Source organism: Dreissena polymorpha, chromosome 3 (genome assembly GCF_020536995.1).
Source record: "Dreissena polymorpha isolate Duluth1 chromosome 3, UMN_Dpol_1.0, whole genome shotgun sequence".
Classification (NCBI taxonomy): domain Eukaryota; kingdom Metazoa; phylum Mollusca; class Bivalvia; order Myida; family Dreissenidae; genus Dreissena; species Dreissena polymorpha.
This window is the reverse complement of record NC_068357.1, coordinates 112,305,584-112,319,843: the sequence shown is the minus strand read 5'-3', so window position 1 is coordinate 112,319,843 and position 14,260 is coordinate 112,305,584. Positions and strand designations below refer to the sequence as shown.

General features: G+C 36.9%; 2 long non-coding RNA genes across 2 annotated transcripts; one reads left to right on the top strand and one right to left on the bottom strand.

Moving 5' to 3' along the window:
• Window positions 1-14: 14 nt before the first annotated feature.
• LOC127872028 (uncharacterized) lies at window positions 15-3,959 on the bottom strand. The gene is made up of 3 exons (XR_008045695.1): window positions 3,867-3,959; window positions 3,037-3,187; window positions 15-361 (listed from the first exon to the last, which is right to left on the bottom strand). It is a non-coding gene; the product is annotated as an uncharacterized LOC127872028 (long non-coding RNA).
• Window positions 3,960-4,164: 205 nt separating this feature from the next.
• On the top strand, window positions 4,165-8,038 carry LOC127871593 (uncharacterized). The gene is made up of 4 exons (XR_008045466.1): window positions 4,165-4,268; window positions 5,661-5,780; window positions 6,968-7,084; window positions 7,807-8,038. It is a non-coding gene; the product is annotated as an uncharacterized LOC127871593 (long non-coding RNA).
• Window positions 8,039-14,260: the final 6,222 nt, after the last annotated feature.

Sequence of the window (14,260 nt, the reverse complement as noted above, 5' to 3'; positions counted from 1 at the left end):
GGAATGAAAGACAATTTTATCTATTCATTGAAAAACAGAAATCTAAATGTTGTAAATTAATATGCGAATATCCGGTGCAAAACGACAAACGTGCTTAAGTTGCTCTTTTATTTACCTGAACAGGTTTTCTCATATATTAACTAATCGTATAGCAGTACAAGGATACATATTCGGCGGCCCTGAATACGGCAGCAAACAAATGGTGTCTGCAGAAGTATCGTCTGAATCTGCCATCAGCAGCAAACTGGTTCCCGGATGACAGTAATACCGTTGGCCGCGAGAGTCGCGTTACTGGCGCGAGCAACGGTGCTCGGGCGTCTCAGGATAAATGGTAGTGCTAGGATTGCGAAGAGTACGGGATCTGGAAACACAGAGATATTTAATTTCTAACTCCCGACTACCGCCCACAGACTGGCTGGTTTCAAAATTATTCTAACGGGAGGTAACATGTGCGAGGAGTTTGTCGAACGTCAGGAAGTGATTACCTCCCCGATAACTGAAAGGTACATACAAGCCGTGCTAAAAATAGCTGATTGTAGGCTAAGTATATGCGAGAGATGTTTTTAGTCGAAGTTTAACAATGTTCGTTAACAGACACTTGTAGTTGTAGTTTTGGTCTTCATTATCATCTAAATATTTTTGTAAATGCTACATATCTACATTTTGTGCACATCTTTTTTGAATATCTACGGGATCTTTATTTTCAATATGGTATCTAAGATAATGAGATCGCACAAAGTTTTTGTGTGTGTATAATATTGCTACATCTTTATCTTAAAAAGTTGTTAACCGACAAACGTTAGTTATGATAGAGAAACGCTTTATTCGTGTGACGGCTTGTTTCCTTCTTCGATGAACAATCGCAGACAATATTTACACTCCCATAGACGAACACGTAGGCGTTACATACATATTACACTCCCATAGACGAACACGTAGGCGTTACATACATATTACACTCCCATAGACGAACACGTAGGCGTTACATACATACAACCCAGTATTTACACTCCCACAGACGAACACGTAGGCGTTACATACATACAACCCAGTATTTACACTCCCACAGACGAACACGTAGGCGTTACATACATACAACCCAGTATTTACACTCCCATAGACGAACACGTAGGCGTTACATACATATTACACTCCCATAGACGAACACGTAGGCGTTACATACATATTACACTCCCATAGACGAACACGTAGGCGTTACATACATATTACACTCCCATAGACGAACACGTAGGCGTTACATACATACAACCCAGTATTTACACTCCCACAGACGAACACGTAGGCGTTACATACATACAACCCAGTTACACTCCCACAGACGAACACGTAGGCGTTACATACATACAACCCAGTATTTACACTCCCACAGACGAACACGTAGGCGTTACATACATACAACCCAGTATTTACACTCCCACAGACGAACACGTAGGCGTTACATACATACAACCCAGTATTTACACTCCCACAGACGAACACGTAGGCGTTACATACATACAACCCAGTTACACTCCCACAGACGAACACGTAGGCGTTACATACATACAACCCAGTATTTACACTCCCACAGACGAACACGTAGGCGTTACATACATACAACCCAGTATTTACACTCCCACAGACGAACACGTAGGCGTTACATACATACAACCCAGTATTTACACTCCATAGACGAACACGTAGGCGTTACATACATATTACACTCCCATAGACGAACACGTAGGCGTTACATACATATTACACTCCCATAGACGAACACGTAGGCGTTACATACATATTACACTCCCATAGACGAACACGTAGGCGTTACATACATATTACACTCCCATAGACGAACACGTAGGCGTACATACATACAACCCAGTATTTACACTCCCATAGACGAACACGTAGGCGTTACATACATATTACACTCCCATAGACGAACACGTAGGCGTTACATACATATTACACTCCCATAGACGAACACGTAGGCGTTACATACATACAACCCAGTTTTTTTATTCCAGAAGAAAAAAAGTAACCTTGATATGGGAATCAATGAATGCCAGGAACTTGACGCTAGACAGGAATAACTGTTATTCCCATGTTATCTTTGTTTGCGCCATGTGCAACATTATCGCTTAGTTAATATGAGTGGCGCTCTGGGAAAACCGGGCTTAATGCATGTGAGTAAAGTGTCGTCCCAGATGAGCCTGTGCAGTCTGCATTGGCTAATCAGGGACGACACTTTCCGATTTTATTGATTTCTTTGTTTAAAAGAGGCGTCTTCTTAGCGTAAATCCAGTAGAGGTGGAAAATGTCGTTCCTGATTTAGACTGTGCGGACTTCACAGGCTTATATGGGATGAAAAATTAGGAACATGCATTAACTCTTTCAGTGCGGGAACCGAATTTTGAAGGCCTTTGCAAACAGTTTGGATCCAGATGAGCCGCCACAGACCGTGGCGTCTCATCTGGATCCAAACTGTTTGCTATTCGGATAGTATTCTTTGAAAAAAAATTGAAGAAAATGCTATTTTTAGAAATTGAGCAGACGACATTTTAGCAGACGACAAATAATTTCCCAGCATGCAAAGGGTTAAGCTCGATTTTCCATGAGCGGACCGCATATATATTTGTGTACTGGCTAAACGTTGGAAAAACGTCCATTGGAGCAAAAACGCATTCAATCTTTGCAAGGTATGGCATACCTTCACTTAAAGGTTAATTGTTTGAGATTGATAGTGTAATTTTACCTTAAGATAAAGGAGCGACCACATAACAATCTACTTGTAAAATAGATTAAAAAAATGTGCATGCAATCGTTGATAAGTGTACTCTAGTAAACTTCTATAGCGAAACTGCATACTAGCAAACGATCACTAATTCAATCTAGAGAGTTTTTCCGTCAACTTAAAGCGATTGCTCAAACAAAAATGGTTTAAACATCCTTTCTTGTTAACTCGTATTTCGAAACTGCATATTAGCGTCAATGGCGACAGTTTTCCCTTCTTTTTACAGCGATTTCACTTACAAAAATTGTTGATCACTTTCACCTCTTCAAACACCGGAAACTCTTTCTTGCCGCCGTAGAACTCCCAGTCGTCCACCGGATATGGCATCCCTAGAGCCAATGCAGCACACAGTGCCGTGCTCACTGTCAGCAATAATGAGCGACGCATTCTCTGAAAACGACAATAGTTTCATCATTTTAATAATAACGATGATTATTATAAGTATAACAGCAAATAATAATAATATGACATAAACCTTATAATTGTTATTATTATTATATATTTTCTATTTATTTTACCAATAAAATATAAAAGGTATGAACATAAGTGATTTATTAATGATGATACTTCTTGCGTGTAACATGAATAAGTAATATTACAAGACTTAAACAAAAACAACACACATTTGGTTTAAAACCACAAACGTTAAAAAGGAACCATACTTCTATTGAAAATCTGTAATTGAATACCTCAAAATTGTTTACATTATTAATAAGGCAAACAGACTTATAAATATTTAACTGATAACTATTATTGATTTATACATAATTTATATTCAAAATTAAATGATGAAGTGATGTTTAAACTTTTTATTATCGTTCATTAAATCAAGAAAATAAACTCATATATCAATAAACCTATTCAGGAATAACACTATGCAATAAAATATTACAGATATGAAGAACCACATTTCCTTTATCTCGTATATTTCGCCTTAAAATGGTTTACTAAGGTTTATGTACACTTATTGGCAAAACTTCAGTATTTGACAAAATAATAAGATAAAACACCAGAAACAATATAAAAAACACACGAAAAACTCACGAAGGTATTTTAAAATATGGATTACCTGCTTGTCTTGCGGATTGTCGTTAACCGATTCCCAGTCACACGATAACCTACACCGGCCTTTAAGTCATCGACCCCAAGCAAGACAGGAAGTCAAGTGCTCAGCATGCTAATGGAACCCGTTGGCAATTAAATTAGGTAACCGGTATATTCATACCATCGCGACGTCGTGCTGTCATACCTGGTGTAACCTTTTTGACAAAATAACACGCGTTTACCGGAAGTAACAATTCATTTATCGTAACGTTATCAAACAAGCGTCTGTCCCCAGACATTACCACCATTTTTATTTGAGCTAAAATGCATTAGGCCATAAGGGTTTTCGCAGTGCCGGTTAATCTTTCATCAGTTATAGATATTATAGTCATATATAGTATTTATATTTTTGGAAAAACATATTCAGGTAGGTGAAAACGTTATCTATGATTATTATTGAAACATATTTGAATTAAACACAATCTCAAATATGTTCACGAGTGTTAACAGTTTTTTAATATTTAAAATTTGGAGCAAAATCTCCAAAGCACCATATTTGATTTTGGCGAAAGCATATTAAAATTTTCTAACTCACAAACATTGCTACACACACAAATACCGGGACCGCAATACGACTAAGGAACTATTCTCCACCTTTTCTAAGTGACTCATTCCCAATGTAGTAACTATCACGATTTACTAAGTCGTGGAAAGAAGATAGTTTTCTCATGAGATTCCCTTAGTAAATCATGGGAACTGCATAGCAAACTTGTGCGAAAGAGCTAGTAATACGTGGTTACAATGCTTTAACTAGTGGGAACAAAATAACTTACTCGTGCTATACGTGCAATAATCCATTTATCAGGTATGTGACCCTCTGTGTCACTTTACATATATACTCACTAAGCTTTAACCCATTTATGCCTAGCGTCTAGAAAAAAAGGTATTGGCAAACTGCGTAGACCCAGATGAGACGCCGCATGATGCGGCGTCTCATCAGGGTCTGCGCTGTTTTGTTTCTACGTTTATACTATGTTGTTTCAACGAACGACGTATTAAAAAGTTTCCACTAGTAGCGTATTATTAAATTCTATCGACTTAGGCCATTGTGATTTCATTTTTGTGTTAATCGCTAAGTGTTAAAAAACATAGTCATAAAAACACACAATATGTTTACAAAAATCTATTTTCTTGACTGCTTGGTAATAGAAAAATCATAATCATCACACTTTGATATTAGAAAGGCACGTAAAATATGACATGAAACATATTTTAAGTACTTTTTTCAATATAGCCTGCAATATTGATTAAAAGGGTAAAACTATCAGCAAATTACTTAAATAATCAACATAAATTTGCTTAAATGAAATAATAATTCACAAATTAATTTTTTTGTTAATTATATGAAGGCCTACAAGACTTTGAATCATACGCAAAAATGTAAACATAATTTTACAATGAATTATTGTCAGGATGTGGCACCTTGTTATTTTAATGACAGAGGCACTTTCTGTGATATACTTCAATATATATGATATACTCGAAGTTTAACTTATTTCACGCAAATCCATCCAACAAGCTTCTTTTTAATCACATGATTATGACGAAAATATCATTAAAATTTTGGGTCGACAAATACGCATTCTTGTGATTGACCAATCAATAGGTAGACCATGCAAAAGTATAAATATTTTTGTTCCTACTGTTTATCAGACGGGAGCCAATCACATAATACATATGTACATTCTATACGAATTTTAAATGTTGACTTGTTATTTTGGATTTCACTGTTTTTGATAATCTTTTTTTTGGATTTTAGAAATGAGGCTACTTCCGGTTTTTCTCGCATGCGCAGTGAGTGTAGCGGTCGTTTACATCCAGCAGGGTGCTGCACAAGCGGTCACGTACGGGGTGTTCGGAGCGTACGGCGGATATTTGCGTAAGGCTTCTGTTGTTACCACAACTTTCCGGCTGCTTTTGGGAACAGCGAATCTGTTCTGCCGGGTCGCGACTGTCAAATATCAACTGTCAAATAAGCGAAAATCATTTCTTAATTTATGCAACACAAATAGGTCTACAAACTGATTATATTTTATTTTCAGCCGCGTCTCTAAGTCATAAGTGCATTACTGGAAAAGAAATACGATTCAATCTACATATATTACAATTCACCACATCATTCGGCTTTCTCTTGCAATACCACTGATATAGTTATTCTTGACATAAACGTGAATATATATATATATATATATATATATATATATATATATATATATATATATATATATATATATATATATATATATATATAATGACAACACAGCATCGCCTCGCATAATTTATACGATCGCTCAAACAAACAACCCTTGCATTTTTTCTTTTTTGCGTTAATAATGATCCGGAATGGGTTAGGATAAATTCATTCGCATTTATCAAAACATATTTTACACAAGTATGAGAAATGATTTATCTATCAAACATTATTTCGATTTATATCATTATTTATGCCTAGCGTCTAGAAAAAAGGCCTTTGCAAACAGCTTAGACGCCGCATGATACGAGTCAGGGTCTGCCCTGTTTGCTTAAAGAAATTTCTGTAATAAATTGTCTAAATATAGAAATAAATATACTAGACATCCCTAATTTTGGAAATAAATTGATCCAAGTTAGAAGGATAGGAAAGTTCACTAGGTATAAATGGGTTAAAATATAATCCATAACAGCGAGTGAAATCCCCAAAAAAAGATGTTTGCTTCAACAAATATCGTTAACCTGTTTACTATATTCAAGTTATTCTCGACTCTTTAAAGCATTATTAATGAAATAAATCTACCGAATCTCTGTGTAACAGATCTTTGTTTATATAAATAGATATATCTAGAAAGTTGATCATGCGATATGATGCTATTTAAAGAAAATGATGGAAAACTCGACCAGGAATACACACAAAATTTAGGATCGGCAACACAAATTAAGGTCAGTCGGGGTAGCGGAAACAAGCCACTTACTTGTTATTCTTAACTGGAATTATTTTTCCTGGTACTTAGATAATTGTCATTGTTGAGCAGTGAGCACAACATTAAATCGTTTAAAACATGAAGATGTAATTTTAATTTCTTCCCGCAGTGGGTGGATTTATAATTCTCCTTGCGCTGCTGTATAACAGTCGTCAGAGGGACCCCTTCTCAATCACGATCAACAACTCAGCTATGTCGCTTGGGAGCGGCTCTCCGGGTCCTCTTTGTACGTATCATTATACTTCGACTTTCATCACACCCTCCACTTCATGTCATTCTTATGTTAGTTACTGCCGCCGCAACCATCACCACCATCACCACAACCACCACCCACCACCACCACCATCACAACCACCGCCACCACCGCCACCACTGCCGCCACCGCCACCACCACCACCACCACCACCACCACCACCACCACCACCACCACCACCACCACCACCACCACACCACCACCACCACCACCACCACCACCCCCCCCACCACCACCTCCACCACCACCTCCACCACCACCACAACCACCACCATCACAACCACAAAAACCGCCACCACCACCACCAACATCAAAACCACCACCACCACAACCACCGCCACCAACAACCCCTCCCCCACCACCACCACCCCCCCACCACCACCACCCCACCACCACCACCACCACCCCCACCATCACCAACAACGAAATAAAATGCCACCACCACAACCACCACCATCACCACCACAACCACCGCCACCACCACCAACACCACCACCACAACCACCACCACTACAACCACCGCCACCAACAACCCCTCACCCACCACCATCCCACCACCACCACCCCCCCCCCCCCCCACCATCACCAACAACGAAATAAAATGCCTATTTAATTTGGAAGCATATTATTAGTAAAAACGTAAAGATCAATATAACTACCACTGCTATTTGAATGCGTTTTATGATTCGTTTCAGAAAAAACGCGGACCACGGAGCCTGGGTCACCCTACCAACGATCAAGAGGAAACCGTCAATGCATTGTTTTTGATTCAGCCATACAGTGCTTACATGGACATGCAGTATACACATCAATACATATTTATTAAAAAAGAAAATAAACGAACTGTAATTCATGTTAGATCAACATTATGTTTTGTTTTGAATAAAATTGTACTGGTGAGGATTTCATGCATGTTTGACAGATTACATGTGATTGTCAACGGCGAAATGCATGAAATTATGCAAAGTCAAGGTCTTGTTTACTGCATTTCGTATTTTGAAACTAGTGCAAATACTCATGCTCTCATATTAAATGTCATGGCTAGTACGGATTTGCATTGTATATAAATCATGTAAGTTTCGGTTTGAAACATTTCAACTTTTGTTTAATCGACCTGTAATGCCTAATGTCCATGTTTAGTTCATTTTGTGCACAACGCGCAAATGACGAGGCTCTGTGATCGCCTTAAGGCCGTCTTGAATGCGTAAACTTTTCATTCAAACGACAACTCATTATCAACCGTTTGAGCGATGTTAACAAACCTGGACGAGAATGATCCTTGGGTGACCGACATACCCTCTTTTAAAATTGTCGAAATCGTTCCTGTCCGCCGCTTATATTGGTCACCAGACAGGGAAGTAGCGTTTTTGGCATTATAGGCACATACCGGAACATTTATTTTAAGAGATAAACACAAGAGCATAAAACGTGGAGGGTTGTAGGATGATGTGTTGACGGAGTCTATCCTTAATTATTGAAGGGTCAAATTTATTACGATTTATAATATATTTCGTTAAACAAAATAGACTTGCACATCATTATTTTGATATATTTATTTTGTAAAATCGGAGTTAAGCTTCAGTTACTGATCCGGCATGAAAAAAGAATGAAAAAGTGAGCCCTATATACATATTTATTTTGTATACAAAACATTCGTTGTAAGCACAAAATGTTATTTTTGCAAAGTTAATTCAAAATAACGTTTCAACAAATATTGAGCTCGTATTGCTTTAAGGTGACGACGCTAAATTGTGCTACTATTAACGGATAACTTCACTTCAAGTTTGAAGTCGATCGATTTTTAAGAGACAGATTTCGTTCAAACATCGCAATGTTTTGTATAAAATATCATTTAATTCGAACATTCGAACGTCCATTTCGTTAACTAGCAACGTTGATCGATAACGTCCGATGACACCTTTCCTGGATCCACATGTTTTTGGTCGAACCGCTACTTTTTTGTGGGTACCTGTTGTCGCCCAAGTTGCGATAATTTTAGACTGTGTACCGGTGAATGTAAGCAATTTATTTCAATAAAGTCGGTATAAGTGATTGGGTCATTTATGTGAGGTCAGCCGATATACTTAAGTTAGCCGATAAAAAACAATCGAAAGTGGTGACTTTAAATCGGATTAAGTGCTCATCCGATTTAGACCATTAAGTTATTTCAGCTAATATATTTACAAATTAGTATAGCCACGTTTATAATTGTTTCATATGCACCTAGCCATTCACCAAATTTAGTGTTCTCGTGAACTGTTTTAACTAGTTGCCAATGTTTCAGTGACCAAAGGTACAACACATTAGTTTTCCCTGAAAACCCTAGATATTTTACTTGCTTGTACAAGACACAAGCACCTATCCCGCTCGTATGGTACAACAAGAGTTTTCCGGCATATGGAATAGCACGTGTTCGTTAAATACACAAACACGTAACAGCAAATATAGTTACGTTGCGTCTGAATGTGTCACGTGTTATTTTATGAACGTTTAAACGGGTAGTGACCATGTTTCAATAGTCGTAACAAGAGTTGACCCGGCATATTGTCTAATGCTTCCTGTAAATAAGACAATAATTTAATAAGCTGATATAGTCACGCGCCCACTGAATTCCGCACGTGCGCGTGACCATTCAAACCAAAGCACGTACAGTGCCCATTTTCTAGTATCCAAAAGTTCCAAACAAGAGTTTTCCTGGACTTCGGAATTCAACTAACTTTATACGTAAACAAGAATCTTCCGCGCGGATATAAACACATGCCGTCTAAATGCATCGTAGACACGTATCTACTATATTGATCCAATCTTGCATTTACTGTTTACCGTTCAGTGCCCATGGTTAATTTTTCAAATGTTCATGTACTACTGCGACCATTTTTGAGTATTCGAAATTGCTTTGAAAGATTTCATTGGTTGACATCAAGCACTATCCTAGTCCCGCTTACTAAGATATAGGCCTTCATTCGTTTAAAACTTCCAACGAATACACAAACGACGTCAAACTTTCAAGTGATCGACGTATCAACTGATTTTCGTATCAATAGATTATCGTGTTTTTGAATGATAAATATTTCTGAAGTCACAACATGTCTTTGCGATTTTAAATATAAAATATTCTGTTTAATTTTTATAAACATGTTATAATTTTAACTGTTAAATATAATATAATATGATTGAATCCGGATGTTTCAATGAGTTTTGAACGACACAAATAAAGAAGACTTGTTATTTCAATTGTGTGCAACAAATCGAATTGTGTCCACTGAGAAATAATAAACGCTATTTAAATTGCTGCGGAAATCGACTGAACAGTGGTAACTAGCGATTTTACCAGACAGGCGTTCGTGTTTTGAGGCGGACTTGAATTATCTAAATAAAATATATTATACATTGTCATCGGTGGAAAGCTGATTTTAAAATATACTTTAATTGTTTGTACAACATTTGTTCAGTATTTGTTCATTAACACCACAAACGGTTGGACAATGAGTATATACTCTTTAACCGGTGTCTGTTGGTTTCCTCCTATTATCAGTAAGCAAATTGTCCACCATATCGTCGTAGATTGTAGAATTCCCATACATCTGTGACACCCTAGCTCAGCCCCTGTCAGCGCTAACAATATGAGTCGTGTTCTGTGAAAACTGGGCTTAATGCATGTGCGTAAAGTGTCGTCCCAGATTGGCCTGTGCAGTCCGCACAGGCTAATCAGGGGCGACACTTTCCGCTTTTATGACATTTTTCGTTTAAATGAAGTCTCTTCTTAGCAAAATCCGATTAAGGCGGAAAGTGTTGTCCCTGATTAGCCTGTGTGGACTGCACAGTCTAATCTGGGACGACACTTTACGCACAAGCATTATGCCCAGTTTTCTCAGAACAAGACTCATATATGTTAAAATCAAAACTTAAACAAGCTTCTTCTCTCAAACCGCAAGGAGGATTTCAATATTTTGTGCGCAACATCAATTAGTGGTCTTCTTGTTTACCTATATTCAAAACTGATTATACTACATGGGTCACGTGCTTTACAAAGACTTGCATGCATTTAATGAACAATTTGAACATTTTCTTTAAAATAGTGAACCTCAGTCAGAGGTTTGGTTTTTGGTGTGGAACATCGTATACCGGTAGTTCTCTTCGGTCAAGCGTGTCACATTCATACTCCGTGATACTATTTGCCTCGCCCTATGCAATACATGATTTCCTTTAAAATTACACGATGGCTATGAATAAGAAGTCTAGAAAATGTCTTATATGTCTGCTCACGTATGTTACCCAAAATGTGACATCTGTCTTCGAGCAAGGGACACGCGTGCAACGCAATTTGTAAAGAGTTGTGAGGATTTTCTCTAAGGGTCATACGGAATAACCAGTTTGCATAAACAATTTTATGACGAAATTCTAACTTCTCAGCATACTTTGTGGTAGAAAGAGATATTGCACAGGGAACAATCCTGGGCAAGCATTCTGTTAAATGTCTATGTTTTAGCTTCATCCGGAAGCAGAGTTATATCCATATTTTACAGTGTGCCAATATCTGACAGAATATATTATAAGCCAGTTCAAAAGTAATAAGTACTGAGTCTAAACCGGTTCCGCGATGATAGTTTTATCTAAAATACCCACTTGAAGACTGCCCTGACGAGCTCTTATCTTTGAATACTCTACAATCTTTATTATCCGTAAAGCGGGACTGCACGATTTTTATATGTGTTAAATTGTAATATATTCATAAAAATATGTTATAATAACACTAAATAGGCTAGAAAATTACACATTGAAGACAAATTTATTAAAATTCATCAAAGACAAATAAGCGCCCCGAGTTGATTGTGACGAAGATATTTCGAACATATTTTCCTACAATAATCGAAGCCTTCGTCTTTTTATTAAGATCGGAGTTAGTGTTCGTGTGTCGTATGAATAGATATCGTTGCAGAAAATTAAAATGATCCGTAAAACTAAATCTAGATTCACATCGTACATGCATGATATACATTTTGGAGAATTCGACTGTACAGACATTTTCGATTTCCGAATTAAATATCTGGCTTATTTCGCATTTTTCGACACATCTTCTTAACTTTTATTTTAATTTATATTGAAATGTGTGTATAATAAGTTGTTTACACATTTTATATAAATTCATAAATATTTAACACAATCTTGCAGTCCCGCTTTAAGACATACATCTTCGTGGTTTTCGTCGGTTGAACGATCCACGAATTTCACACAATACTCTCCCGACAATGACCGATGCAAATTACTCTTTTATTAAACAATCAGCAAACCACGAATCTACTGATCAGCGAAAAAGGTTTATTTTTAATCAACGAAATTTTATGCCGACGAATTTGAATGATTTTACAGTCAAGGCCGCTAATCACGGACGCCACCTCTTTTTGAGATGCGTTTACAAATAAGCCAATGTAACTTCCGAGGTGGCGCTCGAACGCGGATGTTTGGAAATATAATGGATAATTTTACAAGGTGATTAGGTTTTATATGTTTTTTCAACATATTTTGCATTATTTAAAAAAGGCAAATGTAGTGCGATTCAGCGAATTCATCCAGAAATGTACAGAAACATTCAATCACAACTCATTTGGAAACATGAGGACCTTTATAAGTTGTGGCATGGTAGATTTCGTAAATTTAAATCGATGTATTTTGACGTGCACATTCCCAGCCAATTAGATCGCCCATTACATACAACAATTGCTTTGCACACGTAAATGCATGCACAAATCACCGGCTTCTATCCGATATAATAGATAAATTTGCATTTTTAAAAGAGATGGAGCTAATGCCAATGAGGTGGCGCTAAGAATAGGAGGTGGCGCAAATGCACATTTGTAGGTATTATAAAGCAAAGACCTATAATACACCTATTATAGGTCTTTGTTTAAAGTGACACATTATATGCATTTTTTTCTATTATGTTTACATGACTTACATTTATTTTTGTAAGTTGACTTCTTCAACACAAAAGTCGCGTTCGTTTTTAATTAGAAAACGTCTTTGTAAGATAATGGATAAGAACATTTGACATGTAAAATACGAATAAGTTGAAGGAAAAAGACCGAGCTATCTTCATTTTTTGGAGTAGATAGTGGGAAACATATATGAGTCTTATTAAGATTAGTTGACCATGGCCTTAAAGTAAATTAAGGATTTAGATTAAGGGACACACATCATCGTTTCAAGAAGAAGTATAAACTTGTATTCATTTCGTGAATTATCATACTGTATAAAAAAAATGCGGTCGATGAACTATTTAGATATTTTTGATGTTTAGAATTTAGTTATTGTTTTTATTGAGTATCAACATCATCTATCAAACGTGCGTCATACGATTATGTCATTACCATACGAATGTTAATTTATAAATCCTGCATTGGCGCCACCTCTTATCAGTTAGCGCCATCTCCTTAGCATCGGCTCCATTTCTTTTGGAAAATCAAAGTGCTGAAGGCACTGAAGTTGTTCGTTATTGCATAATCGTATACGCAACTCAGTTTTCAAAATTTCGTTATAGCTTTTAATATCGCAAGTTTGAAATGAACACAACCCATTCGAATTTATAAAGATTGTGTCTTAAAGCAAAAGTCGAGAGGTGCGGGCACTGTTTATCCTCATAATTGTGTTATAGAATAGAGATAACAAAATAACAACAATATGTCTCTTTTTTCGCAATTGGTTGCTGCACTGGCAACCATCTTTATAATTTGGTTGCCTTGCTATAGAATAAAAAGCCTTGAATCATGTACATGTTGTGTTATGTGTATCTAATATTTTATAAATTTTTTTTAAATTATTGAGCAACAATTTTGCCGACATGACAGACTTTTAATGCATCAGGTCTTGTTGTGTGCCGGATTTGAATAATTTCCTAGGCCTAATTGATCCACAGTCGACAATTTGTATTCTATGTTTAATTGGATTGAGTTGTTTCAAGCTTTGAAAAAGCAAGTTGCTTTGCTTTTTTAGCCCAACTGTAACCAACTTTTGAAATTGAGTTATCTGGGCGTAAATCTACTGGCCCCAGGCTTAACAGGCAACCACTTAGCCTGTTAGTTATTCAAGATGTGAGATCTGACAGTTTTTTGAACTCATTCAATTTGCAAGTGTGAAGACATTAAAGGGACC